The sequence below is a fragment of the Caretta caretta genome, chromosome 24 (assembly GCF_965140235.1).
Source record: "Caretta caretta isolate rCarCar2 chromosome 24, rCarCar1.hap1, whole genome shotgun sequence".
Lineage (NCBI taxonomy): Eukaryota > Metazoa > Chordata > Testudines > Cheloniidae > Caretta > Caretta caretta.
Genome location: NC_134229.1, coordinates 19,090,091 through 19,117,616, shown reverse-complemented (window position 1 = coordinate 19,117,616; position 27,526 = coordinate 19,090,091). Strand labels below are relative to the sequence as shown.

Below are 27,526 nucleotides of genomic sequence, written 5' to 3'. Positions count from 1 at the left end.
ATCCAGGCACCATGTGGGTGGCTCTGCCCCTCTGCCTGCTGTCCGCTCTCCTGGCCACAGGTGAGTCCCGTCCGTCCCCGGGCAAAGGGAGCCGGGTGGTGGGGTCGGGAATTCACTTGGGGAAAGTGCTGCTGTCGATGGTGGATTCTGGGGTCAGGATGGCATTTGTGGGTAAAACCAGCAAGAGGAAAACCCGGAGCCACGTCCCCCGGCTGACTTGGGGAGAGCAGGGATTGGAGCCTGGGATGCCCACAGCCCACGCTAGGGGCCTGGCCAGCGGGTCTGAGTCCGTCTGTCCTTCCTTCTTCTCGTTCCTCCTCCAGCTCTCGCCCGAGCTTGGGGTCATCCGGATGAGGAGCAGCACCCCCATCCCCATGTCATCCTGCCTAGAAATGTTCCCCTGCCTGTCAGCGCTGAGATTCCTGCCAGGACTCCTGGCTTCATTCCCCGGGTTTGAAAGGGGGATGGGAGTGCAACGGGTGGGGACTGGGAGCCAGGACTTCTGGGCTCATTCCCCAGCTGTAGAAGCGGGCTGGGGTGTAGTGAGTTTGAGCAGAGATGGCTGCAAATCAGGACTCCCGGGCTCTGTCCGTGGCTCTGAAAGAGGAGTGGGGTCTCGTGGGTTAGAGTGGGCTGGGAGTCAGGAGTGAGGACTTCTCAGCTGTCTTCTTGGTTCTAACCCTGAATTGAACACATCTTTTTTCTACCTCAGTTTCCATATTTCTTTGATAGGGATAATATAACTTTGAACCATCTAGGGACATAGAAGGGCAGGGGAAGGTGTTGTGAGGTTTAATTGATGTTTCCACATGAAAGCTCTAAAAAAACTAAAGTGGGAAAATCTTTCTTTCTTTCTTTCTTCTTAAAACTACCTTACGCTCACGTAATGAATTAAAGGCCCCCACGCTCTGGAGAGGAAAGAGTTGATGCTCCTGGGATCGCTGGATGGAGGTGCATAGCCATCTACCCAAAGGCTTAACAAGCGTCAATTGTATTCCTAAAAAAGCGAATTGGCAGGATCAGCCATGAAAAGTGGGCTGAAGTTGAGTGTGGCTGAGCTGACGTAATTCTGAGAGGCAGAGGCCTGGAGCAGAGAGTGACAGCGGGGTGTGTGTGTGTAAATGTGTGTGTGTGTGAAAGGTTCACCGCAAAGCCAGGCAGAAACACCTCTTCAGAGCAGCTGAATTCTTTTTTTTTCTGTCTACACAGACGAGTGGGGTTTGTTTGCAGGCACAAGCTGCACCCCAGATAGCCACGTCAGCAGCTGAAAATGTATTCTAGCCACAGACACTCAGGCAGCAAACGGACTTGTCTGCGGTTTTGAGTAAGATACAAATGACCAGCTAGCAAGATGCCTTTCCCCATCTGGAGCGTTAAATGGAACTGGGCAGAACTGCTGCAAAAGCAGGTGGCATTTCTCCAAGATCTGCCGGCCCACACGTTCAGTGAGGAGGCATTGGTGGTAACAACTCCCACAGTTGGTTGGTGGTGGTATTTCGCCCACGGTCACTGCCTGGGGAGGGGTGGGGAGCCGCGGTTTGTACTGAGAAGGGATTTTTCCAACCTCCAGGGAGCGCTCTGCAATGCGAGGTATGTGCGTTCGAAAAGCAATCATGCTCCGGCCCCCTGCAGCCCTGCGCCCCCTCAGAAGGGGCCTGCATCACTGTCGTGGCAGAGTTCAGGCTGGGTGAGTGAAAGAAGATTCCTACTAAGTGTAGACACCATTGTCCTCCTGAAGCCAGGGGTCGAACCCAGGAGTCCTGGCTCCCAGCCCCTCCCCCTACTCTAACCAATAGACTCTGCTCCTCTCCAGGAGCAGGGACTGCTCCGTCTGGAAAGGTAATGTCATAGACAGGGGATGGGATGAGATGGGAGTTGCAGTGGGTGGCTGTGGGCCCTGGATCAGACAGAAGAGAGGATTTTATCGGGGGTGGGGGGGAAGATGAGATTAGTTGGGGGTGGGGTGGATGGAACAAAAGGGGAGGATGGAGCAGCTCGGGGTCCATTGGGGAGCTCAGAGGTGATGCTCTGTTTCCCTTCCACAGAGGGATCCCCCTTCTCCTACACGGGTAAATCGTGCCTGCAGCCCAAGAACTGTGAGCCCGGCCCCTTCTCGCTGACGTACCCGCACAATATCACCGTGCGGGCGAACATCGCCTGCTGTGGCACCGACGGCTGCAACGCCGGGGCCATCCCAGGTGTGTGTCTGCTGCAAACCTAGAGCCCTGCTCCGGCCACACCTGCCTGGAGAGTACCCATGAGTCCTGGATCCCAGCCCAAGCCCCCATTCCTAACCACTAGACCACACTCCCTTCCCCGAGCTGGGATTGAGCCCAATGTGTGGTGACTCCCCACCCCTGGCTGACTGTGTGTGTCTGACTGTTCTCAGTGACAACTGTGAGCTCCGTCCCCAACGGCCGGCAGTGCCCGTCGTTCCTCTGAGTGGGGCCACATCACTGGAACAGGAAGGAGCTCTTGGCCTGCACTGGCACCGAGGACCATTGTGTTGAGGAATCTGGGATATTAACACGGGGTAAGTTCTCCAGATGTCGGAGGGGTCTGAACACAGAGCATGAGGTGGAGCCCAGGTGTCCTGGCTCAGTCCCAGACCCCCTTGCTCTGACCCACTAGACTCCACTCCCCTGGCAGATTTTCAGAGAGAACCCAGGAGTCCTACTTGTCGAGATGCCAAAGGAGCACCCAAGGAGGATAAGGCCACTGCGGAGAAACTAAATGAATTCTCTGCATCAGTCTTCACGGCTGAGGCTGGGAGGGAGATTCCCATACCTGAGCCATTCTGTTTTGGTGACAAATCTGAGGAACTGTCCCAGATTGAGGAGTCATTACAGGAGTTTTTGCAAGAAATTGATAAATTAAACAGTAATAAGTCACCAGGACCAGATGGGATTCGCCCAAGAGTTCGGAAGGAACTCAAACGTCAAATTACAGAACTACTAACTGTGGTTTGGAACCCACCATTTAAATCAGCTTCTGTCTCAACTGGCTGGAGGACGGTTAATGACATGCCAGTTTCGAAAAAGGGCTCCAGAGCTGATCCCGGCAACTACAGGCCAATAAGTCTGACTTCAGTACAGGGCAAACTCATTGAAACTATAGAAAAGAAGAGAACTGTCAGCCACATAGATGAACATAATTTGTTGTGGAAGGGTCAACATGGTTTCGGTAAAGGGAAATCAGACCTCACCAATCTACTAGAATTCTCTGAGGGTTCAACAAGCGTGGGGACAAGGGGGATCCCGTGGATATAGTGTACTTAGATTTTCAGAAAGCCTTTGAAAAGCTCCCTCACCAAAGGCTCTTAAGCAAAGTGAGCTGTCATGCGATAAAATCCTCTCATGGCTCAGTAACTGGTTAAAAGTTAGGGAAAAAAGGGTAGGAAGAAATGATCAGTTTTCAGAAGGGAGAGAGGTAAATAGCGGGAGTCTCCCAGGGATCTGCACTGGGCCCAGTGCTATTCACCATATGTGACGAAGTGGGACTGTTCTTAATGTTTCCTCTGAATAGTGTGGGGGTGCCTCAGTTTCCCCTAGGCAGTTCTTAAGTATCTAGGGGGTGGGGTAAGGGTGTATGATCATTGCAGAGTCCTAGAGGGCATGTGTGTGCAGGAGTCTGGACACAGAGAATGGCCAACACCCTGTTTCCTGGCAACTGATGGCCTGGGCCCTTCCCCCCTGCAAGGTGAGAGCTGAAGGGTTGGAGAACAAAGGAATCAGGTGACCACCTGGCCCGGGAAAGGAACAAAGCCCAGAGGAGGAGGGGCTGGAGGGGGTTTTCAGTTTGGGGCTGGCTGGGACATGGAGTGAAGTGCAGACGTGGTTGTCTGGCTCACTGCCCCCCAAAATGGACCCAGCTGAGGGGTCCCGTTCTCTGCACCTGCAAGCTCTGTTTTAGACCATGTTCATGTCGTCTAATAAACCTTCTGTTTTACTGGCTGGCTGAGAGTCACGTCTGACTGTGAAGTTGGGGTGCAGGACCCTCTGGCTTCCCCAGGAGCCCCGCCTGAGCGGACTCGCTGGGGGAAGCGCACGGAGGGGCAGAGGATGCTGAATGCTCCGAGGTCAGACCCAGGAAGGTGGAAGCTGTGTGAGCTGTGTGTCCTGAAGACAGGCTGCTCACAGAAAGGCGACTGCCCCAGAGTCCTGACTGGCTTCATGGGGAGCAGTTCCAGAGCATCGCCCAGGGACTCCGTGACACCATATTCCGAAATGTTCTGGAAAAAGGAGTAAATAGTGAGGTGGCAAAATTTGCAGAAGATACAAAGCTACTCAAGACAGTTAAGTCCAAAGCAGACTGTGAAGAGGTACTAAAGGATCGCTCAGAACTGGGAGACTGGGCAACAATACGGGAGATGAAATTCAAGGTTGATAAATGCAAAGTAACGCACATGGGCAAACGTAATCCCAAGTAGACATACACAATGATGGGTCGAATTTACCACTCAAGAAACATCTTGGAGTCATTGCGGAGAGTTCTCTGAAATCATCCACTCCATGTGCAGCGGCTGTGAAGAAAGCGAGCAGAATGCTGGGAATCATTAAGAAAGGGACAGAGAATAAGACAGACAATCGCATGTTGCCTCTGTATAAATCCATGGGACGCCCACAGCTTGAACACTGCGTGCGGATGTGGTCGCCCCATCTCAAAAAAGAGCTATTGGAATTGGAAAAGCTTCAGAAAAGCCCAACCAAAATGATGAGGGGGATGGAATGGCTGCCATATGAGGAGAGATTAATAAGAGTGGGACTTTTCATCCTGGAAAAGAGACGGTTAAGGGGGGATATGATTGAGGTCTAGAGAAGATTGGAGGGTGTGGAGGAAGTAAATAAGTAAGTTTTATTTACTCCTCCTAACATAAGAACGAGGGGTCACCAGAGGCATCAGGTTCAAAACAAACAAAAGGAAGTCCTGCTTCACACAACACACAGTCAACCTGTGGAACTCATTGCCGGGGGATGTTGTGAAGGCGAAGGGTTCAAACAGGAACTAGAGAAGTTCCTGGAGGACAGGTCCATCTGTGGCTACAGCCAGGATGGGCAGGGAAGGTGGCCCTAGCCTCTGTTTGCCAGGAGCTGGGAATGGGCGACGGGATGGATCACTGGAAGGTTCCTTGTTCTGTTCATTCCCTCTGTGGCACCTGGAATTGGCCAGAGGATACTGGGCTAGGTGGACCTTTGGGGTGTCCCTGGAGGGCCGTTCCTCTATTATGTTCTCACGTAGTTAAAGCCCCCTGCTCAGAGCACTAGACTCCTCTGCCTGCAGAGCCTGGTGCAGTCCTGCTGGGAGGGGAGTGTGTGAGAGACCTCTTGGGGGTCGGGGGGGGGGAATGTGGGAGCCCCCGATCACGTCTGTCTCCCCCCGTCCAGCTGGCATCACCCTGAGGAAGGCTGCGGTTGGATGTGCCTCCCCTGGCGCCTGTGTGAAGAGAGCGGGAAAGAAGAAATACGCCTGGGGCGCGCTGGAGTGGCTCTTCCAGGCCATATGCTACCCAGCTCCCAGGGCCAGGGGAGGCATCGGGGAGCCCTGAGCCCTGCCCTGTCGTCCTCCCCTTCTGCTGCGTGCTGGGCTGCAGTGAACCTCCCTTCAGCAGCCACCGGCTGCTGCTTCTCTTTAGGGGCGATTGCGGGTTCCTTTTGTGCATTGGCTGAATAAAGCAAGCTGTGGGGAAAGCACCCCCCTCGCTCCTTGTCCCCTGACTGCCCCCTACCGGGCCCTCCCGCCCCTATCTGTGCTCAAGTGATGCTGGCAGGAAGAGAACCCGGGAATCCTGACTCCCAGTACCCCACCCTGTAACCCATCAGACCCCACTCCCTTTTGAAAGCCAGGGATAGAGCCCAGGAGTCCTGGCTCCCAAGCCCCCTGCTCTAACCACTGGACCCCTCTCCCCTTGCAGGGCCAGGGAATGGAACCAAGGAGTCCTGCCTGGACCCCCTCCCGGAAGGCAAGGCCCATGGCTGGGGGAAAGGCACCGGTGGGCTGAGCTCCCCTGGGGAAGGAGGGCTGTGAGAAGGAGAGGCCGTGGCTCACCCAGCTGTCCAGGCGGGCGGGAACGCCCTGGAGGGGAGAAATGTCCTTCTAGGTTGATTTTGCAGGGCTCAGTTCGTCCCGCTCTCTGGGGCGGCTCCACTGGGAGTGCCGGGCTCAGGGAAGGTGTCAGGAAACAGGGCAGATCCCCCCAGCCGGTGGTGCTCTGTGAGCAGATTTCACCCAGCGTGAACTCCTGGATCGCTGCCCCCGTCTGACCCCGGAGTCACAGCCAGTCCCCTCAGATACTCTCAGACAAGCTGGACTTTGTGAGGTAAGGTCACGTACACCCCAAACCAGCCCACCCAGGTTGTCCCCTGCCCCAGGAGACCGGTCACTTACCCTAGAGCCACGGGACCCCAGATCCTACAGCAAAGGCAACGCTGGCAGCCAGGTCTGTAGGAAAATGCTAAAGGTTCGTGAGCCAAGGAAAGGGAATTAGGGTCACGAGGGGTTAAAGCAGGTAAAATTCATGCCCAGGTGAGTCGCAGTCTGTAATTCCAAACAGTGGCGGTGATGGAAGAAACTGCCATTTTCCCAAGTCTTTTCAGGTGCCCCCAGACGGTCTCCAGGGATCCCCACTTTGCATCCGGTTCCGGTCCCTGTAAGAGTCCAGCTGGCCCAGTGAGGCAGGATCCTTCCCTGAATCCATCCTTACAGCTTCTTCTCCCAGAGAACAAGCTGGCAGGGCCCCCACCCACGTGGGCTTTGCCTTCGATGTGGGGAGGGAGGAACGCGGCGGTCAGCACATGCGATGGCCCCTGCCTTTGGGGTCAGCACTTTTCTGGTGCTAAAGTTCCTCATTTTCAATCCTCTGGCGTCTCTGCTGGGTCAGTGAGTCCCAGGGCTGTGCTCAGGGTGAATGGTTGTTACTCCCTTAAAACAGCAGACGGGGAAGGGAAAACCAGGCGACGGCCCATTGGTTTTCATGAAATCGAAACTCCAAACACACTGTTCTACCTTTGCCATGCCTTTGATCTAGGCCAGGGGCTCTCGACCTTTCCAGACAGCTGTACCCCTTGCGGGAGTCTGATGTGTCTTTGGTACCCCAAGTTTCCCCTCACTGAAAAACGACTTGCTCACAAAACTAGCCATAAAAATGCACAATGTCACGGCCATGCTGCTGCTGACAAGCTCCTTCCTTTCTCATTTCCGCCATTATAAAATAACTCGGTGGGAACGCAGGACAAATCCTGCACTGGCATTTCAGTGTAGAGTATATAGAGCAATATGAACAAGGGGTCGACAGTTTAGCTCGTACTGACTTCACTCGTGCCTTAATGTGGCCTGTTGTAAAACGAGGCAAATATCTAGATGAGCTGATGTACCCCCGGAAGACCTGTGCGTACCCCTGGGGTACACGGACCTCTGGCTGAGAACCACTGATCTCCACTAACGCACAAGGGAATTGGCCTCAGTACACATTGGCATCACCTGATCAGCCAGTGTCCCATACAGGACTGTGAAATCTCCCATCTCCGGGCCCACCAGGATCTCATGGGGCAGCCCCAGCCGATCCCCCAGGGAGCAGGTATTTGCCAACCTGCCTGACAAAACCACAGCCAGATGCTTCCTCGCTGTTCTGCTCACTGCAGCAAACACCCGGCACCATGTGGGTGGCTCAGTGTGACGAAGTGGGACTGTTCTTAATGTTTCCTCTGAATAGTGTGGGGGTGCCTCAGTTTCCCCTATGCAGTTCTTAAGTATCTAGGTGGTGGGGTAAGGGTGTATGATCATTGCAGAGCCCTAGAGGGCAGGTGTGTGCAGGGATCTGGACACAGAGAATGGCCGACACCCTGTTTCCTGGCAACTGATGGCCTGGGCCCTTCCCCCCCTGCAAGGTGAGAGCTGAAGGGTTGGAGAACAAAGGAATCAGGTGACCACCTGGCCCGGGAAAGGAACAAAGCCCAGAGGAGGAGGGGCTGGAGGGGTTGTCAGTTTGGGGCTGGCTGGGACATGGAGTGAAGTGCAGACGTGGTTGTCTGGCTCACTGCCCCCCCCAAAATGGACCCAGCTGAGGGGTCCCGTTCTCTGCACCTGCAAGCTCTGTTTTAGACCATGTTCCTGTCGTCTAATAAACCTTCTGTTTTACTGGCCGGCTGAGAGTCACGTCTGACTGCGAAGTTGGGGTGCAGGACCCTCTGGCTTCCCCAGGAGCCCCGCCTGAGCGGACTCGCTGGGGGAAAGCGCACGGAGGGGCAGAGGATGCTGAATGCTCTGAGGTCAGACCCAGGAAGGTGGAAGCTGTGTGAGCTGTGTGTCCTGAAGACAGGCTGCTCACAGAAAGGCGACTACCCCAGAGTCCTGACTGACTTCATGGGGAGCAGTTCTAGAGCATCGCCCAGGGACTCCGTGACAACTGGTGGCAGCGGTGGGATGTACTGCACCCCGTGGATGGCGCTTCCTGCAGTAAGTGACTGGGGAGCAGTAACACGAAGGGGGATTGCCGAGGACCAGGCGTGCTGAAGGCTCAGAGAGGAGCGGTTTCGGGGGGCGGTTAACCCCTGGGAGTGTGTGACCAGCGAGAAGGACTGTGCAGTAATGGGGTCCCCCTGGGAACTGCAGTGAGCAGTCTCAGGGGCGGAGGAGTCTGCAGCTCGACCCTGGCAAAGAGGTGGTGACCTCGAGAAGGGCTGGCACACTAGGGGTTCTCCCTGGAAATCGTGGGGAGCTGAGAACACACGGGCCTGTGAGTCCACAAGAACTTGGGAGGAGCGGAGTGATGGCCTGTCACCATCTCCTTAAGAAGGACGTTGTCACCCTGTGCAAAAAGAGAGGGTTGAGCGTTGGAAAGTTCACCAAAGCAGAGTTAATCGTGCAGCTGGAGGAGGATGACCGCTCTAAGGGACAGATTCCTGACCCCAACTGGGGCTATAGCAGGATCTGGGAGCAGCTGGAGCAGGAGCCAGGCATCCCCAAGACTCCTGTCCCTGACCAGACGAGGGTCTTCACGATCGGGTTCCCCATCGGGGGATCGAGAGGGACGGGATTGGAGCTGAGTCCGAGAGAGCAAGAGGACCGTGGGAGACAGCGAGAGCCCGAGAAAGAGCTGCAGAAGCAGCAGCAGCATGAACTGGCGGTGGTGGGGCGGAGAGGCCTAGGGGACCTCCCCAGGGTGAGTGGGGATAGACCCCGGGGGGCCAGTTCCGCAGGGAACCTCGAGACTAAATTGCTGCCCCTAGTTAAGGAGGGGGGGTGTGTGGATGCCCACCTCACTGCCTTTGAGCAGGCTGGCGATTTGAACCAGGGGGACCCTGCGGAAAAGCCCCGGTGTCTAGCTCCCTTGCTGGGTCCCAAGGCCACAGACTCCATCAGCCAGATGGGTGGGGAGGTGGACACGCTCCCACTCCTGACCTATATGTCTGTGTGGAGTTTCCTGGGGCCAGGCCCCTCGGACCCCCAGTGGGAGCGGAAGGGGATGGTCAATGGGGAGACATTCCTGGGGTGGCGAGATCCTGGGACAGAGAGAACTGGTGTCAGGCCCCGGGTGGTGCAGCCTCAGATGCTGAGGGGCTGTGTGAGCTGGGTGAGGGTCCCAGGGACGAAGCCCCTCGCCCTGCCTATGGCCCAGATCCCCGTGCAGACCCAGGAGGGGTGGGGCTGGCTGGTCGTTGGGGTGCCCCAGGACACCAGCTGCGAGACCCTGTTGTGGGGTGACTGTGTCTCTTTGGGACAGGATCCAGGCCCTGTTCCTGTAACTGCCAAGGGTTTGAATTTGAATCCAGGGAACCAATCGGCAGAGAGGGAAATGGTCAGTGAAAATGCAGATGACCTGGCTGGCAGCAGGGAGGAGCCGCTAGGCTCAGGCTACCTGCCTGCCTGTAACCAGACCCCTGGGGCTGGGTGGGACAGAGAGATGCTCCCTGCCCCCTTGCACACCAGACTGGGGACTCTCGCTGGCTCTGATGCATTGAGGAAAGCAGTGGCCTGCCCCCACTGGGACAGCAAGGGCAGCGCTGAGCACGGTGGGAGCTGAGACCCCAGCTGAGTGGGGGGAGACACAGGCAGGGCAGGGGATCTGTGGGGAGTGGCAAGGTGCTTGGTAAGGGAAGTTTGGATGAGCCTAGGCAGCCTTGTGAGCTGATGGCTGTGTCCAGTCAGCAGGGTGGGAAGGCGAGGAGAGTGGAAGATGAGAGTCCCTGGACCTTACCTGTTAGCTGGGTGGAGAATTGGGACAGTGAAGGAAATGGGTCTCTCTGTCAGGGGTATTGACTTGCCTATGGAGGGAGCTACCCTGATCTCCAAGCAGTTGTCTGTGACCAGCCTTGTGTGCTGGGACAAAGGGAATGAGATCCCAACCTGTGTGTCTGGTAAAGGAGAAAGTGTGTCCGGCTCTTCTTGGTCTGTGGAGCAGACAGAAGGGGCCTTTCAGCCTGTGATGGTTGAGGGTCATGCAGTTGTCTCAGAGCTGGTTCTGGATTCAGCTAAAGCCCAGGAAGGGAAGGGTCCTAAGTTTCTGTCTGCTCGGGAGAATGGCCCTGTAACTAGGTCGCATCCAGTTAGGGTCTATGTAAAATCCCCGAGACCAGACAATTCTGGTGCTTGTATTTTGCCTGTTGCTAGTGTGTTGTTGGAAAGGGTGGAGCAACTCTGTCTAATCAGGGTGAGATCCTAGCCAGGGCACAAGGAGAGCAGGAAGGTGATGTGATTGTGGAACCTACTGAGGGTGTGGAAACCTGTAGCAAGAAGGAAAAGATTCCTGAACTTGTGTGTGGCAAAGGGAAGGAGAATGCTTCTAACCTTTTATCTAGGAAGTCTGTAAGTTTGCATGAAAGGGGATTGTGTAGGAATCCGCCTGATGGGCCAGAGGTGATTCTGGATGTAAGGGAGACCCAGAAAGAGTCTGTAGTTGCTCAGGAAAGTGTTCCCCTAGAGCAAGCCCTAGGTAAAGAGGGTAAGAGCAGAATTTCTGGGAGGGGGTGAATTGTTGCATAGAAAAGCCCTCGGGAAAGGAATCCTCATGGAGTCTTTGCAAGCAGTTTACTGCCACTGAAGGGTGTGAAAGTGATTTAATCAAGAAAGTTTAAGTTCCTAACAGCCAGAAATTTTCTGTTGTGAATGGATCCACTGACTTTCCTGTTGAAAGATCCAGTGTGGAGAGCTTTGAGAAGGTCTCAGATGGAGTGAAAGCTATTAAGAAAGGTATACCGTCCTATAACCAAGTGGCTGTGTTTGGCCAGCTTGTTGGGGAGACAAGGTTGTTGGGAAAGGGATGTCTCCATGCTAGTTCTGTAAGTGAACAGTATGTGGCCCAGGTCAAGATGGGGGCCCTTAACCAAGAGAGCCCGAATTGCAGCCCTCCAGACTGGAGCTCTGGGAGAAAACCCAACCCCAGTTTGACCCCCTGGGGTTTTGGGGTGGCCAAAGGGCATGGGCTGCATAAACCTTCCCACATGCGGCCTGCGAGTGCTATGGACCACCCTGACCTAAGGCAGGGCGTGAAACTGGAAGGGCCTGGTGTAACTCCTACCAAGGAATGGGAGAGATGCTGGGGCATCCATGGGAACGTTGGTGGCTTCGAACTTCCCCAGGTCACCGGCTAAAGTGACCCCGCTCAGTTCGATCTCGAAGGGGGGAGAGATGTGACGAAGTGGGACTGTTCTTAATGTTTCCTCTGAATAGTGTGGGGGTGCCTCAGTTTCCCCTATGCAGTTCTTAAGTATCTAGGTGGTGGGGTAAGGGTGTATGATCATTGCAGAGCCCTAGAGGGCAGGTGTGTGCAGGGATCTGGACACAGAGAATGGCCGACACCCTGTTTCCTGGCAACTGATGGCCTGGGCCCTTCCCCCCCTGCAAGGTGAGAGCTGAAGGGTTGGAGAACAAAGGAATCAGGTGACCACCTGGCCCGGGAAAGGAACAAAGCCCAGAGGAGGAGGGGCTGGAGGGGTTGTCAGTTTGGGGCTGGCTGGGACATGGAGTGAAGTGCAGACGTGGTTGTCTGGCTCACTGCCCCCCCCAAAATGGACCCAGCTGAGGGGTCCCGTTCTCTGCACCTGCAAGCTCTGTTTTAGACCATGTTCCTGTCGTCTAATAAACCTTCTGTTTTACTGGCCGGCTGAGAGTCACGTCTGACTGCGAAGTTGGGGTGCAGGACCCTCTGGCTTCCCCAGGAGCCCCGCCTGAGCGGACTCGCTGGGGGAAAGCGCACGGAGGGGCAGAGGATGCTGAATGCTCTGAGGTCAGACCCAGGAAGGTGGAAGCTGTGTGAGCTGTGTGTCCTGAAGACAGGCTGCTCACAGAAAGGCGACTACCCCAGAGTCCTGACTGACTTCATGGGGAGCAGTTCTAGAGCATCGCCCAGGGACTCCGTGACACTCAGCCCCTCTGCCTGCTGGCCGCTCTCCTGGCCACAGGTGAGTCCTGTCCGTCCCCAGGCACAGGGAGCCGGAATTCACCTGGGGAACGTGCCGCTGTGGATGGCGGATTCTGGGGTCAGGATGGAATTTGTGGGTAAAACCAGTGAGAGGAAAACCAGGAGCCACGTCCCCCGGCTGACTCGGGGAGAGCAGGGATTGGAGCCTGGGACTCCCACAGCCCACGCTAGGGCCCTGGCCAGCTGGTCTGAGTCCGTCTGTCCTTCCTTCTTCTCATTCCTCCTCCAGCTCTCGCCTGGGCTTGGGGTCATCCCGATTAGGAGCACCACCCCCGTCCACATGTAATCCTGCTTGGAAATGTTCCCTTGCCCATCAGCGCTGAGATTCCTGCCAGGACTCTTGGGTTCATTTCCCGGATTTGAAAGGGGAATGGGGGTGCAACGGGTGGGAGCTGGGAGTCAGGAAACCTTTGCTTTGAACTGACTTAGCCTGTGAAGGGAGGCGTCGCTTGCCTTTGACCTTTGATTTCTTTGTACCTGTCTTGGGGTGTACACACCCCATGGTGTCCCAGAGACTGAAGGTTTAAAGTGTGCCCTGCTAACCACAGCTGGGAGGAATAAAGGGGATGGAAATCCGTGGGGCAGAGCAGCTGCCAGAGAGGAGGGAGCGGCTGGCTGCAAGCCCCCAAAGATGCAGGGACGCAGAGCCCCGGGGGGAGGTAGGGAGGTGCTCCGGGCTCTGGCAGGGTGGGAGCTCCTCTGAGCCCGTTTATTTCGTTGGAGGGCCCTGAGCCGGCAGTCAGAGGATTGGGCAGGCCTGGGATCCCCCCTGCCCCGGTTGGGCTACGTGAACCTTGGGGCTGTGCCACATTTGGCCAGAGGGAGGCGCCATCACACCCCTCGCACAGACCGTTTCTGCCTTTTCTGGCTTGTAATCACTTAGCTCCTGCCCTTCCCTGGTTCTCAGTGTTCGATCTAAAGCAGGGTGTGTCTGGGACCTTCCCTTGGGCCGACAGGATCAGGGCGTCTCCTTTCAAGGAATCAGCAGTGGACTTTCTAGGAGCTTCTGTTGGCCCGGAGGGCGCTGGGAGTTCTGGGCAGGGGGGTTTGCTGGGCTGGGGGGTTTGCTGGTGTCGCTCTGCAGTGTGATTCGGGGGGTGGGGGAGGGGTCTGGCTGCAATATAACGGGGAGCGATTTACAGGCTGGAGCAGGGGTGGGCAAACTTTTTGGCCCGAGGGCCACAACTGGGTATGGAAATTGTATGGCCGGCAATGACTGCTCAGGAAATTGGGGGTGAGGAGCTGAGGGCTCTGGCTAGGGATGAGGGGTTGGGGGTGCAGGAGGGTGCTCCGGGCTGGGACCCAGGGGTTCAGATGGAGGGAGGGGGATCAGGGCTGGGGCAGGGGGCTGGGGTGCAGGAGAGGTTCAGGGGTGCAGGCTCCGGGCGGCGCTTACCTCAAGCAGCTCCCCGAAGCAGCGGCATGTCCCCGCTCTGGCTCCTATGCCGAGGCTCTGGGCACCACGTCGTCCGCAGGCGCCGTCCCTGCAGCTCTCATGGGCCACAGTTCCCAGCCAGTGGGCGCTGCGGGGGTCCCTACGCATAGGAGCCGGAGGGGGGACCTGTCGCTGCTTCTGGGAGCCGTGTAGAGCGGGGCAAGCCCCTCACCCCACTCCCTGGCTGGAGCACCAGAGAGGACTAAGCCCCGGACCCCACTCTGCACTGTTCCACAGGACATCACAGTCTGTCCAGAGACACACGCGCCCCCTCCTCCCACTCTGGCTGTAATGGGCTTTGCCTGGGGCCCTGACTCCCTGGATCTTTGCAAAAGCAGTTCAGTTTCATTCTCCTTTGGGCACAGATGGGGAAACTGAGGCGTGGGTGGGTGTGGGGAGAGGAGAGAGACCCACGAACTATGAAGGCATCATTCAGCTGTGGGGTGGCTCCCCCTGGCGGAGGGGGGGGCAACACAGAGGGGGCGTTAGGAGAGGAATTTCCCTGCCAGGAGCCCAGCCAGACTGGGCAAGATGCTGCCCAGGACGACGGGGCCCAGCATCCGCTGAGCACTGCTGGGCGTGTAACACTCAGTCTGTGTTATTCTGTAGGTGAACACTCCCGAATTCAGAATCTCTCCCTTCTTGAGTTCGCAGGCATTCGGGGTCGCGGAGCCGCTGGCTGCAAAGGGTATCGTGATGTTATCTGTGCAGAGAAAGAGACACTGATCAGACACGGGGCATCCCAGCTCTGCTGAGCCAACATAACAACCCCCCCCCCCAACCCTGCAGCCTGGAACCCCCCCACATTGCATCCTTAGCACAGAGTGGCACCCACGATGCCAATGGTAATTAGTAGGCTTCAGAGTCAACACCTTGTTGAGACAGAACGGGCATGTGTCACCCCCTGGGGCCTGTGGGTTTGAGCCTGCCTGGAGACTCACTGCGGGTTGCGGGGTTCTCTTGGGCCCGGGGGAAAAGGCAAGTTCTTAACTCCCATTAGCTAAGGCCTGGTGACGTCGGCAGTGGGCCTGTCGGAGTTGCTCTGAATGGAGTATCAGGAACTGGTCGCTGTGACACTGGCAGGCAGGTGCCAGCTCATGGCAGAGCCTCAGGCCGCTTCACTTGTGGGTCAGCGTAGGTCAAAGTGACGGTGAAGCTGGAAGAGCGTCTTCGGCGTTGAAACGTCCTGAAAACGAATGGGGCATTCCCCGCATTGTGTGCGCTGATCCGCCTCCTGTTTTGGTGTCAGAGCAAACGTTGACACCATGTCTCCCCTGCAACTAACCGAGAAGGGTTAATTCCAAAGCAAGTGGCCACTGCGTGAGCGGATGGGCAGGTAAAGACGCAGAGCGCGTTCCTCGCTCTCCACCACCGAAGGAAGAGCCCACGTGGGTGGGACCCTGGCGGCTTGTTCTCTGTGAGCGGGAGCTGGAAGTTTGTCTTCAGGAAAAGATCCTGCATCTCTGGCCGGTTTGGCGTCTCACGGGGCGGAATAGCTGGACGCACAGACGGCGATTCCCCAGGGTTATTCGGGGCAGCCCTGAGTGACACTTGGGAACCTGGCAGGTTGCTGCCATTGGGGCTCACAGACGGCCTCCCCTGGGCATCTATTGTACCTGCTATAACCGCGTTGACTAGCTACGAAACCTGGAGGTGGTTTACTGCAGAGTTGGCTGCCAGCGTCGCCTTTGCTGTGAGATGGAAAGTACCAGCGGGGCTGGGATAAGTGACTGGGAGCAACCTGCTGTGGGTGAGTTTTGGTGGAAGGGACCATTGCTCATAAGTGCCGTTTGTCTGGGTGGCCAGACAGAACTGGAGCATCTCAGGCTGTCACTCCGCAGTGAGACTGGTTCAGCGAGCCAGAAAATCTCGCCTGGTGAAATCATATCAGAGAACACGCCATCCGCTCGGGGGGTCTGTCCTGCGTCTGTCAGTCCGCCCTGAGATAGGCACTCATGGTCACGAGCCGCCCCAGACAGCGTGACAGCCACCTAGCCGGGTAACTGCCCTGGACAGAAGAAAACCCCAGCAACCGGGCATTGATTTGTAACGCCCGGCGAAGGGAGGGACGGCATCCACGGGATAGCAACCGGGACCCCAGGGCAGGTCAGAGCGGTGAGAGCTCAGCTGGCCGGCCCTGGGGAGCAGCTGGCCGCACGCGTCTCTTGTTCTTCCATCGGCGGCGGTTGCTACTTCAGGCTCATGGTGGCCAGCGAGAAGCTGGGAAGGCTGGGCTGTGCAGGCCCTGGGGTCCGCCCGCCCCTTCTGCCTGCAGTCCCACCCCTGTTCTGCCCCTTCCCCCGTGGCCCTGCTCCGGTTCCCCCCACAGTCCTGTCCCAGTCCACCCACCCCCTTGCAGCCCCCCCGCCCACGTCCCCAAGACCAGGAAAGATCTGTCCCGCCGCCAACTGGGGGTGAGAGCTCCTCCAGTCCCCGGGCCACAGCCGCAGCTGGGATCCGGGCGCTGGGGCTTCCCCCACCACCTGGCACTTCTGCCATGCACCGGGCTTGGGGTGCAGGGGTGCCCATTTTCCAGGGGGCCCCCAAAGGGCTGAGGCTGCTGGGCACAGGCCCTGATGGCCCAATGGCTAATCCGCCACCGCTGCACTGCGGGTAGGGGTGCAGGCTCCCCTGGCTGAGCTGGCCTGGCAGGGCGGGACAGGTGAGGGCAGGGGGCTCTGTGTGTGGACGGAGCGGGGTTTGGGTTTAAACAGGGGTCAGAGCCATGTCCACAGGGAGAGGGGGCAGCCGGCTGGCTTTGGAACAGGGGAGCGTGGCTCCGAACTCGCTTGCAAAGCCACAGGGTGTGACAAGAGGCTCTGGCCCCATTGGGAGCCTGGGGCTGAGCCTTGCCCAGAGCTGGGCCAAGGGCATAGCCAGGTAAAGCGGGAAATGCTGGGAGGCTGCGGGGGCCTGGCCCACTGGAAATCCCGGCCCCGGGCCTCCCTTTGTCCTAGTGCCTATCGGCCCGGAGAGCCGGGGCTGGAAGGAATCCGGGACAGGCGCTCACCTTCCCAGATTTGCCCGCTGATGGAAATGCACTGGCTGGCACGGCCCTCGCACTGCAGGGTCTCCGTGCTGGAACAGCTGCTCCGACCCGGGGCAATGCAGATCGGGCACCGGCCTCCCGTCTAGACGGTGTTCATGATCGGCCCTGCAAGACCCCCAAAGAGAGGGTCGGTGGGGGTTGATGGGCTGGGCTGAGGACAGGTGCCTTCTCTACTTTGTTACCACTTATTTCTAGCACCACAAGAAGTGAGATCAGGGACCCCCTTGTGCCAAGAGCTGCACAGACTCCCCAGAGCAGGGGCCTTGATTGCCCTGGGCACTGCATAGATCCCCCCAGCCTGCTACTGGGGGCCCCCCATTGTGCCAGACACTGTACGCCTCCCTCCCCTGAGATCAGGGTCCCTCCTATGGCACCAGGTGCTACACGGGACCCCACCCTTCTCCAGAAAAGAACCTTTTCCAAACCAGTTTGACACTCAGTCAGTGCCTATGCCACTGGGAAGAAGCAGGGAGTGATGCAGAGATGTACAGACAGGAAAGAACTGGGTATTGCAGCTGTTCGTAGAGCAGGTCCGGGATTGAATCTTCACAAAGAAGAGGGAGATGTTCCTGGGCGTGGCGGAGGATACACAGGAGAAGGAATAGCCTGCATTTCCCTTCGCTTCTGGTTAGAAGTGTAACCCTTCTGCCCTTCAGAGTTGGCAGCAAGAAGGGCCGGGTTCAATATCTAGGGGATCCATTCCAATAACACAATGCAAAGCGGCTCGAGCCCCCACCCAGTGACCTGGGACAAATATATACCACCCCTGCTGAGCGCCTCCAAGAGGCAATATTCCCCTCTCGCAAGCACATAGTCTGAGTGTAGCAAAAGCCTTTTAATAAGAGAGAGAAACAATGTGACATTATGTTGGGGAAACACCACCAACAGGATTCATAACACAACCCATGAGCAAAAAAAACCCACCCCAAGCAAATTGGGGCATGCCCCTTTCCCTTTGGTTCTTGAGTCCAGCAACCCCAAATCACCCAAAGTCCCTAAAGTCCAAGGACCCAAAAGTCTCTGTCCCTGGTCAGGGCAGCCCCAGAGTTTGAAAGTTTATCTGCGGAGCCTTACCCCCCAACCTGGGTGGAGATAGGACAGGGGTAAGAGGCACCTTACATGATCTGAAGCTGACCGCCCCACAGCTCCATAGGCCTTCGCTCCGCTCTGCCAGCCGCCCCACGAACTCCTTCGCTCAGCTCCGCTCCGCGGCCCACAAGCAGCTCCCGCCGGCCAACGAACTGCTCCACCAGCCGGTCCACAAGGCACTCCAGCCGTCCTGCAAACTGCTCCACGATAGAACTACAGGCTCCCCCACTACTTAACACAACGCTCAGTGATTTCAGCTCTTAGTCAGTTCAGCTCTTTGGTGAATTGAGCTTGTAATAGAGGAGCCTCAGGGCTGGTGCACTATTAGCCCAAAGTGAGCTCAGCAGCCTGTAGCTAGACTTCTAATGAAATCAGAATTAGCTCTGATACTCCACAGTGGAGAGAAAGCAAAAGAGAAGAAAGCACAACTAACATGTAAGGCCCTCACCCAGGGGCCCACACCACCAAGTATTAAGACTTATCCCCAACCTCTCTCCATTCACAGAGTTTTGGAACCCATGACCCTTGCCTAGCGAGTGCTACTTAGTTGATGGTGAGTCCCTCCATCATAACAAAAGGCCAAGTACAGTTCCAAGCACAGTTCCCATAATCAGGATAATAACAATTTATTCTTCCTGCCCCAATAACAGAGACACTGGGGATCCCATAGCAGCCAAAGTGACCATTTGGGCAGCTATGGCCTCATTCTAGGCGGGGTGGGTGTGCCTATGCAAATGAGATCGGCCCCTGAAGTTCTTTTCCACAACTTGCCACACCTCACCACCAGATGTCAGGGTGGAGCTCATCCTGACACTGCTTACAGAAGCAGAACAGTTACAAAAATTATTTACAGATGAAACCAGCGCCCCGAGGGCTGGTGATTCCTGGGAGCCACCTCACCCTTTTTTCTGGCATCCCAGGCCAGAAGGGCCCATACCCAGCATCTAGTCTGACCTGCCGCATAGCCCAGGCTGGAGAAGTCCTCCCTACACGGGGCCCGATCACGTGCGTTTGATGAAAGCATCTTCCAGGAGGGCAGCCAGCCTGGCCTGGGGGATGCCGAACGACGGCGCATCCACCGCATCCCTGGGGAGCTTGTTAACCACCCTCCCCAGCATGTCTAGCTAAATACTTATCTGGCGCCCATCACCATGGCATCTGAACCCCTCGTCATCTTTAATGCATTATCCTCACAGCCACCTTGTGGGATGGGGCAGGGCTGTCACCCGCATTGAACAGATGGGGGAAACTGAGGCACAGATCCTCAGCAGGACCGAACTCTTTGAATCTCTAGGCCTAAGTGGTGTGTCCCAGGTCACACAGGGCGGCTGGCAGAGAGGGGCCTGGAGCCCAGCCGTGCTAAGCCCTTGGCGCGTGTGTCCCACCCCACCCACAGCCAGCAAACGGTCGGTGCGGAGACCGATGGTGGAAAGTCAGCGCCACCCACCTTTGACCAGTGTGTTTTCCTCCCAGACACCGAGGCAGGTGCTGTGACCAGCGGGGCAGGGCTGTGGCTGAGCAGGGCAGTGGCTCACAGAATTACTCCTGCACTGGTAACAGGAGACAGGATCTGGTGAGGAGGGAAATAAAGCAGGATTTCCATTTTAATTTCTGGTGCCAGCATCCCCCCTTTCCTGTCCGGTCCCCGCAGGCCTAGGGCTTGTGGAGGTGGCCTTGGCTGGGTTGATCTCACTCCCCCTGTTAAAGACAGTGCCTGGGATCGGTGTTGGCAGGGGCAGGGTGCACCGGCTGGTGTCTGCAGCAGTTTGGGGCGCAGAGGGATGCGACAAAGTGGGAATTGAGCTCCTATTTCTACGAAGCCATGGAGTGCCTCAGTTTCCCTGTGTGCTTTGCAAGGCTGTGCAGGGCTGCCCCTCCATCCATCCCCGACACACCTGTGATGAAGTGGAAGTGTTCTTAATGTTTCCTCTGAATAGTGTGGGGGTGCCTCAGTTTCCCCTAGGCAGTTCTTAAGTATCTAGGTGGGATAAGGGTGTATGATCCTTGCAGAGCCCGAGAGGCAGGTGTGTGCAGGGGTCTGGAGACAGAGAATGGCCGACACCCTGTTTCCTGGCCACTGATGGCCTGGGCCCTTCCCCCCTGCATGGTGAGAGCTAAAGGGTTGGAGAACAAAGGAATCAGGTGACCTCCTGGCCCGGGAAAGAGACAAAGCCCAGAGCAGGAGGGGCTGGAGGGAGTTTCCGTTTGGGGCTGGCTGGGGAACGGAGTGAAGTGCAGACAGGGTTGTCTGGCTCACTGCCCCCCCAAATGGACCTGGCTGAGGGGTCCTGTTCTCTGCACCCACAAGCTCTGTTTTAGACCATGTTCCTGTTGTCTAATAAACCTCTGTTTTACTGGCTGGCTGAGAGTCCCGTCTGACTGTGGAGTTGGGGTGCAGGACCCTCTGGCTTCCCCAGGACCCCACCTGGGCGTATTAGCTGTGGGAAGCGCATGGAATGGCAGAGGAGGCTGAATGCTCCGAGATCAGACCCAGGAAGGTGGGAGCCGGGTGAGCTTTGTGTCCTGCAGACAGGCTGCTCCCAGAGAGGGGACTTCCCCAGAGTCCTGCCTGGCTTCGTAGGGAGCAGGTCCAGAGCATCGCCCGGGGACTCCCTGACAACACCCATCCTTCCGTCCGTCCATCCTCCTACACGTCCACCCTTCCCCCAACACACCCATCCATCCATTCCCCTAAGAGACTGTCTCTCCATCCATCCGTCTGCCTTCACGCCTGTCCATCCATTCCCCTACACACCTGTCAAGGTTCCTTCCCCACTCTGAACTCTAGGGTACAGATGTGGGGACCTGCATGAAAACCTCCTAAGCTTACTTTTACCAGCTTAGGTTAAAACTTCCCCAAGTTACAAATTAATTTTACCCTTTGCCCTTGGATTTCCACTGCCACCACCAAACTTTATCTTGGTTTACTGGGAAACATAGTTTAGACCCGTCTTTCTCTCCAAAATCCTCCCAACCCTTGCACCCCACTTCCTGTGGAAGGTTTGGTAGAAATCCTCACCAGTTTGCATCGGTGACCACAGACCCAAACCCTTGGATCTGAGAATAATGAAAAAGCATTCAGTTTTCTTACAAGAAGACTTTTAATAGAAGTAAAGGAATCACCTCTGTAAAATCAGGATGGTAGATAACTTACAGGGTAATTCGATTTAAAACAGAGAGAATCCCTCTAGGCAAAACCTTACGTTACAAAAAAGACACACAGACAGGAATAGTCATTCTATTTAGCACAGTTCTTTTCTCAGCCATTTAAAGAAATCATAATCTAACACATACCTAGCTAGATTACTTACTAAAAGTTCGAAGACTCCATTCCTGTTCTGTCCCCGGCAAAAGCAGCATACAGACAGACCCAGACCCTTTGTTTTTCTCCCTCCTCCCAGCTTTTGAAAGTATCTTGTCTCCTCATTGGTCATTTTGGTCAGGTGCCAGCGAGGTTACCTTTAGCTTCTTAACCCTTCACAGGAGAGAGGATTTTTCCTGTGGCAGGAGGGATTTTAAAGGGGTTTACCCTTCCCTTTATATTTATGACACGCCCCCCAAATCTCAGCTAGGGTAAAACGCTGGCTGGGATTTCTTCCTGGAGCACTGGGAAAAAACAGATTTAATAAGACACATGCACCTCTAAACATACTACCAAGTACATAAAGACTAACAATCTTTTCCACATCTCAAGGACGATTTTTACCAGTTGATTTTGGGAAACTGTCACTGAAGAGTGCATCAGCCACTTTGTGAGAAGCTCCTGAGATGTGTTGGATGTCGAAATCAAAATCTTGTGTTTTGTTATTTCCCGTGGCGGTATGAAGCCACTGTAGTGCAGCATGGTTGGTTTGCAGGTGGAAACGCCATCCCCAAACACATGGGCGTAGCTTTTCCAGGGCGTAGACAATGACGGAACATTCTTTTTCACTGACTGACCAGTTGCTTTCCCTCTCAGACAGTTTTTTGCTGAGAAACACTACAGGGTGGAATTCTTGATCAGGTCCTTTCTGCATTAAAACTGCTCCCACACCATGCTCGGACGCATCTCAGGTTACTAGGAACGGTTTGTCAAAGTCTGGGGCCCTTAGTACAGGGTCAGACATGAGTGTCGCTTTAAGCTGGTTAAAGGCCTTCTGACACTTTTCGGTCCACTGAACGGCATTTGGCTGTTTCTTTTTGGTTAGGTCTCTCAGTGGGGCGGCGATTTGGCTGTATTGTGGTACAAATCGTCTGTAATAACCGGCCAAGCCTAAGAAGGATTGAACCTGTTTCTTTGACTTTGGGACAGGTCATTTTTGGATCGCATCCACTTTGGCCTGTAGGGGCTGATAGTTCCTTGACCCACCTGGTGTCCAAGGTAAGTCACACTGTTTAGGCCTATTTGACACTTCTGAGCCTTAACAGTTAGTCCTGCCCCCCTTATGTGCTCAAGGACTTTTTGTAGATGTTCCAGGTGTTCTGCCCAGGAATCCAAAAATATGGCCACGTCATCAAGGTAGGCAACTGCATATTCTCCTAATCCCGCTAGGAGACCATCTACAAGTTTTGGAAGGTGGCGGGTGCATTCCACAGCCTGAAAGGGAGGACATTAAATTCATACAGCCCGAGATGTGTGGTGAAGCCTGACCTTTCCTTGGTGGATTCATCTAGCGGTACCTGCCAGTACCCCTTGGTTAAGTCCAAGGTAGAGATGAACTGGGCCCGCCCCAGTTTCTCTAATAGTTCACCTGTGCGTGGCATTGGATAGTTGTCTGGGCGAGTTACAGCATTTAGCTTACAGTAGTCCACGCAAAAACGTATCTCCCCATCTGGTTTGGGAACTAGAACCACTGGAGATACCAGGCTTTTTGCTCTTTTTGAGCATCCTGTATGTTTTCTTTAGCAAGGGCTAAAGAAGTTCGGAGGGTGTTTTGTAGGTTGGTTACAAAGTCCAGAATGTTAGTTCCTGGAGAAGGTGTAAATCCCTCCCATTGCTGCTTCACCAACTGCAATGGCCCCTTAACCTCACAGCCATATACAAGTTCAAATGGGGAAAACCCTAAACTGGGGTGTGGTACAGCTCTGTAGGCAAAAAGCAACTGCTGCAACACTAGGTCCCAATCATTGGAGTGCTCATTTACAAATTTACGCATCATGGCCCCCAAAGTCCCATTCAACTTCTCCACCATGCCGTTTGTTTGATGGTGGTAAGGAGTGGCAACCAAGTGATTTACCCCATGAGCTTCCCAGAGGTTTTCCATAGTTCCTGCCAGGAAATTAGTCCCTGCACCTGTGAGGATGTCGGAGGGCCAACCTACCCTGGCAAAAATGTCTGCTAGTGCCTGGCACACACTTTTAGCCCTGGGGTTGCTTAGAGCTCCTCCTTCCGGCCATCGGGTGTCCAAATCCATGAAAGTCAGTCTGCACTGCTTCCCTCTATGTGTCTTTTCCAGAAAAGGACACAGAATATCCACAGTTACTCACTGAAATGGAACTTCAATGATGGGGAGTGGCTGGAGAGGGGCTTTGACCTGGTCTTGGGGTTTTCCCACTCTTTGGCATCCTTCACAAGACCGGACATCGGTGGAAACGTCCTTGCCCATTCCCTCCCAGTGGAATGGCCCCCCCAAACGGTCTTTGGTCCTGTTCAGCCCAGCATGGCCACTAGGGTGATCGTGGGCTAAGCTCAAGAGCTTGGCCCGGTATTTAGTTGGAACTACCAACTGTCTCTGAGGATGCCAGTCTTCCTGGTGTCCACCAGAAAGAGTTTCTTTGCATAAAAGTCCTCTTCCTACAACAAACCTGGATCGATTAGAAGAGCCGAGAGGTGGTGGGTTGCTCCGTGCCGCTGTCCAAGCTCTCTGGAGGCTTTCATCCTCTTCCTGTTCGGTCTGGAACTGTTCCCTTGATGCTGGAGACATCAGTTCCTCATTGGATTGTGGACCTATGCTCGGTCCCTCTGGAGCAATGTAGGGGATGGGGCTGTTTCCATTGACTGTGAACCGCTCTCCTCTGGGACACCATGTTGGGGTTCAGGCTCTGGCTGAGCCTCTTGTGTAGGGTTATGGGCTGCTGCTGGTTCAGGTTCGGTGGGGCCCTCTGGTGTTGAGGTTGCAAGTACTGGATTCAGTGCTGGCAATGGGTCTGGTGCTGGTTGTTCCTCTGGTTCTGGTTCTGGGACTGGTTCCGTCTGGGTCTCTGGGACTGGATCCACTACTGCTGTTGCGGACATTGGCCTGGGGTCCGGGTCCATCACCTCTGACCGGGTCCTGAGAGAAGTTTCCTGAACAAAGTTAGGCCTCACGGCTTGTTTAGCCTGGCTGCGGGTTACCATTCCCACCCTCTTGGCCCGCTTCACATGATTGACCAAGTCTTCCCCCAACAGCATGGGGATGGGATAATCATCATAGACTGCAAAGTCCATGTTCCTGACCAGCCCTGGTACAGGACAGGCAATTTGGCTGTAGGCAAATTGAAAGAGTGGGACTTGAAAGGTTGAATCGTCATTTGGATCTCTGGGTTGATTAAATTGGGGTCCACTAAGGAAGCATGGATAGCTGACACTTGTGCTCTGGTGTCCCTCCACGCGGTGACCTTCCCGCCCACACTCACAGTTTCCCTCCACTCCAAGGGATCTGGGAGGTATCTGGGCCTGCGGATCTTTGGTGTGATTCCGGTGCAATGAGCTGTAATCTGTTGGGGTTCTTGGGGCAGTTGGCCTTTACATGCCCCAGCTCGTTACATTTAAAACATAGTCCAGCTGATGGGTCACTGGGGTGAGGTGGGTTGCTGGAGAACGGGGTGGTGGGACGATAAGGTGTCTGGAGGGTTCTTTGGGAGGTAGGTGGGGCCTTGGGCGGCCCCCGGTAATAGGCTGTGGTCTGGGGTTGTCCCTTCTGTTCTCCGCTCCAACTGCGACCAGTTTTCTTCTTCTCTGCCACCTCCACCCATCTGGCTCCGATCTCTCCTGTCTCGATTACAGATTTGGGCTTCCCATCTAGGATGTATCTTTCTATTTCCTCAGGAACACCCTCTAAGAATTGTTCCATTTGCATTAGGAAGGGCAAATTTACTGGAGATTCTACACTTGCTCCTGATATCCAGGCATCCCAGTGTTTCACAATGTGGTAGGCATGTCAGGTAAATGACACATCTGGTTTCCACCTTAGGGCTCTGAACCTCCGATGAGAATGCTTGGGTGTTATCCCCATTCTGACTCTCGCCTTGGATTTAAACAGTTCATACTTGTTCATGTGTTCTTTAGGCATTTCGGCTGCCACCTCAGCTAAGGGTCCACTGAGCTGCGGCCTCAGCTCTACCATGTATTGGTCTGTAGAAATGCTGTACCCAAGGCAGGCCCTTTTGAAGTTTTCTAAGAAGGCCTCGGTATCATCGCCTGCCTTGTAGGTGGGGAACTTTCTGGGATGGGAAGTGGTACCTGGAGAAGGATTGTTAGGGTTTGTTGGTATATTCTGCTGAGCCTTTACCTTCTCCATCTCCAGTTCATGCTGCCTCTCTTTTTCCTTCTCCTCCTCCACATGCTTCCTTGCCTCCATTTCCCTCCTGTGGGCAGCTTCCTGTACCTCCTTCTCCAGACGCATGAGTTCTATCTGTCTTTCATGTTCCTTTTGTTTTTCCTCAGCCTGAAATCTGGCTAATGCCAGCTTTTGTTGAGCCGTGGGTTCTGTCATCCTAACCTCTCTGTGTTTAACTAACTTTACACCCGAGGTTTGGATATAAACAAACAAAACTTGGCTGTAAAATTTTGCTGTGCTGGAATAGGATACCTATTCTCGGATAGTGATCGTCAGCCTACAGAAAAAGACAATTCCCTTTGTCTCTGCTCTGGCCCCAAATCAAAGCAAAAAACCTCCAACTACTTGGAAACCTGCTGATCAGCAGCCCCAAAGGAAAAAAAAATTCGTGTTCAAATCTGTGCTCCTTCTAAAAAAAAATCAAAATCCTAAAGAAAAAACCCCTGCCACTTTTGTCTCCAGGCAAATGGGTAGAACACCCCCCCGTCCCATTTAGTTTTAGGGCAAAAAAACCTCAGGAATGACTAACTGTGGTTTGTAACCTACCATTTAAACCAGCTTCTGTTCCAACTGGCTGGAGGACGGCTGATGACACGCCAATTTCTAAAAAGGGCTCCAGAGGTGATCTTGGCAGCTGCAGGCCAATAAGTCTGACTTCAGTACTGGGCAAACTCATTGAAACTATAGGAAAGAAGAGAACTGTCAGCCACATAGATGAACATAATTTGTTGGGGAAGGGTCAACATGGTTTCGGTAAAGGGAAATCACACCTCACCAATCTACTAGAATTCTCTGAGGGGGTCAACAAGCGTGTGGACAAGGGGAATCCCATGGATATAGTGTACTTAGATTTTCAGAAAGCGTCCCTCACCAAAGGCTCTTAAGCAAAGTGAGCTGTCATGCGATAAAATCCTCTCATGGCTCAGTAACTGGTTAAAAGATAGGGAAAAAAGGGTAGGAAGAAATGGTCAGTTTTCAGAAGGGAGAGAGGTAAATAGTGGGAGTCCCCCAGGGATCTGCACTGGGTCCAATCCTATTCACCATATTCCAAAATGTCCTGGAAAAAGGGGTAAATAGTGAGGTGGCAAAATTTCAGAAGATACAAAGCTACTCAAGATAGTGAAGTCCAAAGCAGACTGTGAAGAGGTACTAAAGGATCTCTGAACTGGGTGACTGGGCAACAAAACAGGAGAGGAAATTCAATGTTGATAAATGCAAAGTAACGCACATGGGCAAACGTAATCCCAAGTAGACATACACAATGATGGGTCGCATTTACCACTCAAGAAAGATCTTGGAGTCACTGTGGAGAGTTCTCTGAAATCATCCACTCCATGTGCAGCGGCCGTCAAAAAAAGCAAACAGAATGCTGGGAATCATTAAGAAACGGACAGAGAATAAGACAGTCAACCTGTGGAACTCCTTGCCAGAGGATGTTTTGAAGGCCAAGACTATAACAGGGTTCAAACAGGAACTAGAGAAGTACCTGGAAGACAGGTCCATCTGTGGCTATTAGCGAGGATGGGCAGGGAAGGTGGCCCTACCCTCTGTTTGCCAGGAGCTGGGAATGGGCGACAGGGGATGAATCATTTGATGATTCCCTGTTCTGTGCATTCCCTCTGGGGTACCTGGCATTGGCCAGAGGATACTGGGCTAGATGGACCTTTGGTGTGACCGAGGAGGGCGGTTCCTCTGTTATGTTCTCACATAGTTCCAGCCCCCTGATCTGAGTAGTAGACCCCACTCTGCCTGCAGAGCCGGGTGCAGTCCTGCTGGGAGGGGAGTGTGTGAGAAACCACATGGGGGTCGGGGGAGGGGGGATGTGGGAGCCCCTGATTACATCTCTCTCCCCCCGTCCAGGTGGCATCACCGCGACGAAAGCTGTGGCTGGATGTGGCTCCCCTGGCGCTTGCATGAAGAAAGTTGGGGAGAGGAAATACGTCCAGGGCGTGGTGGAGTGGCAGATGCAGAGCGAGTGCTACCCAGCTCCCAGGGCTGGCGGGGGCATCGGGGAGCCCTGA

The 27,526-nt window shown here is 54.9% G+C and overlaps 1 pseudogene; it reads left to right on the top strand.

Annotated features, from left to right (window-relative positions):
* Positions 1 to 11: 11 nt before the first annotated feature.
* On the top strand, positions 12 to 27,526 carry LOC125626072 (phospholipase A2 inhibitor and Ly6/PLAUR domain-containing protein-like; annotated as a pseudogene).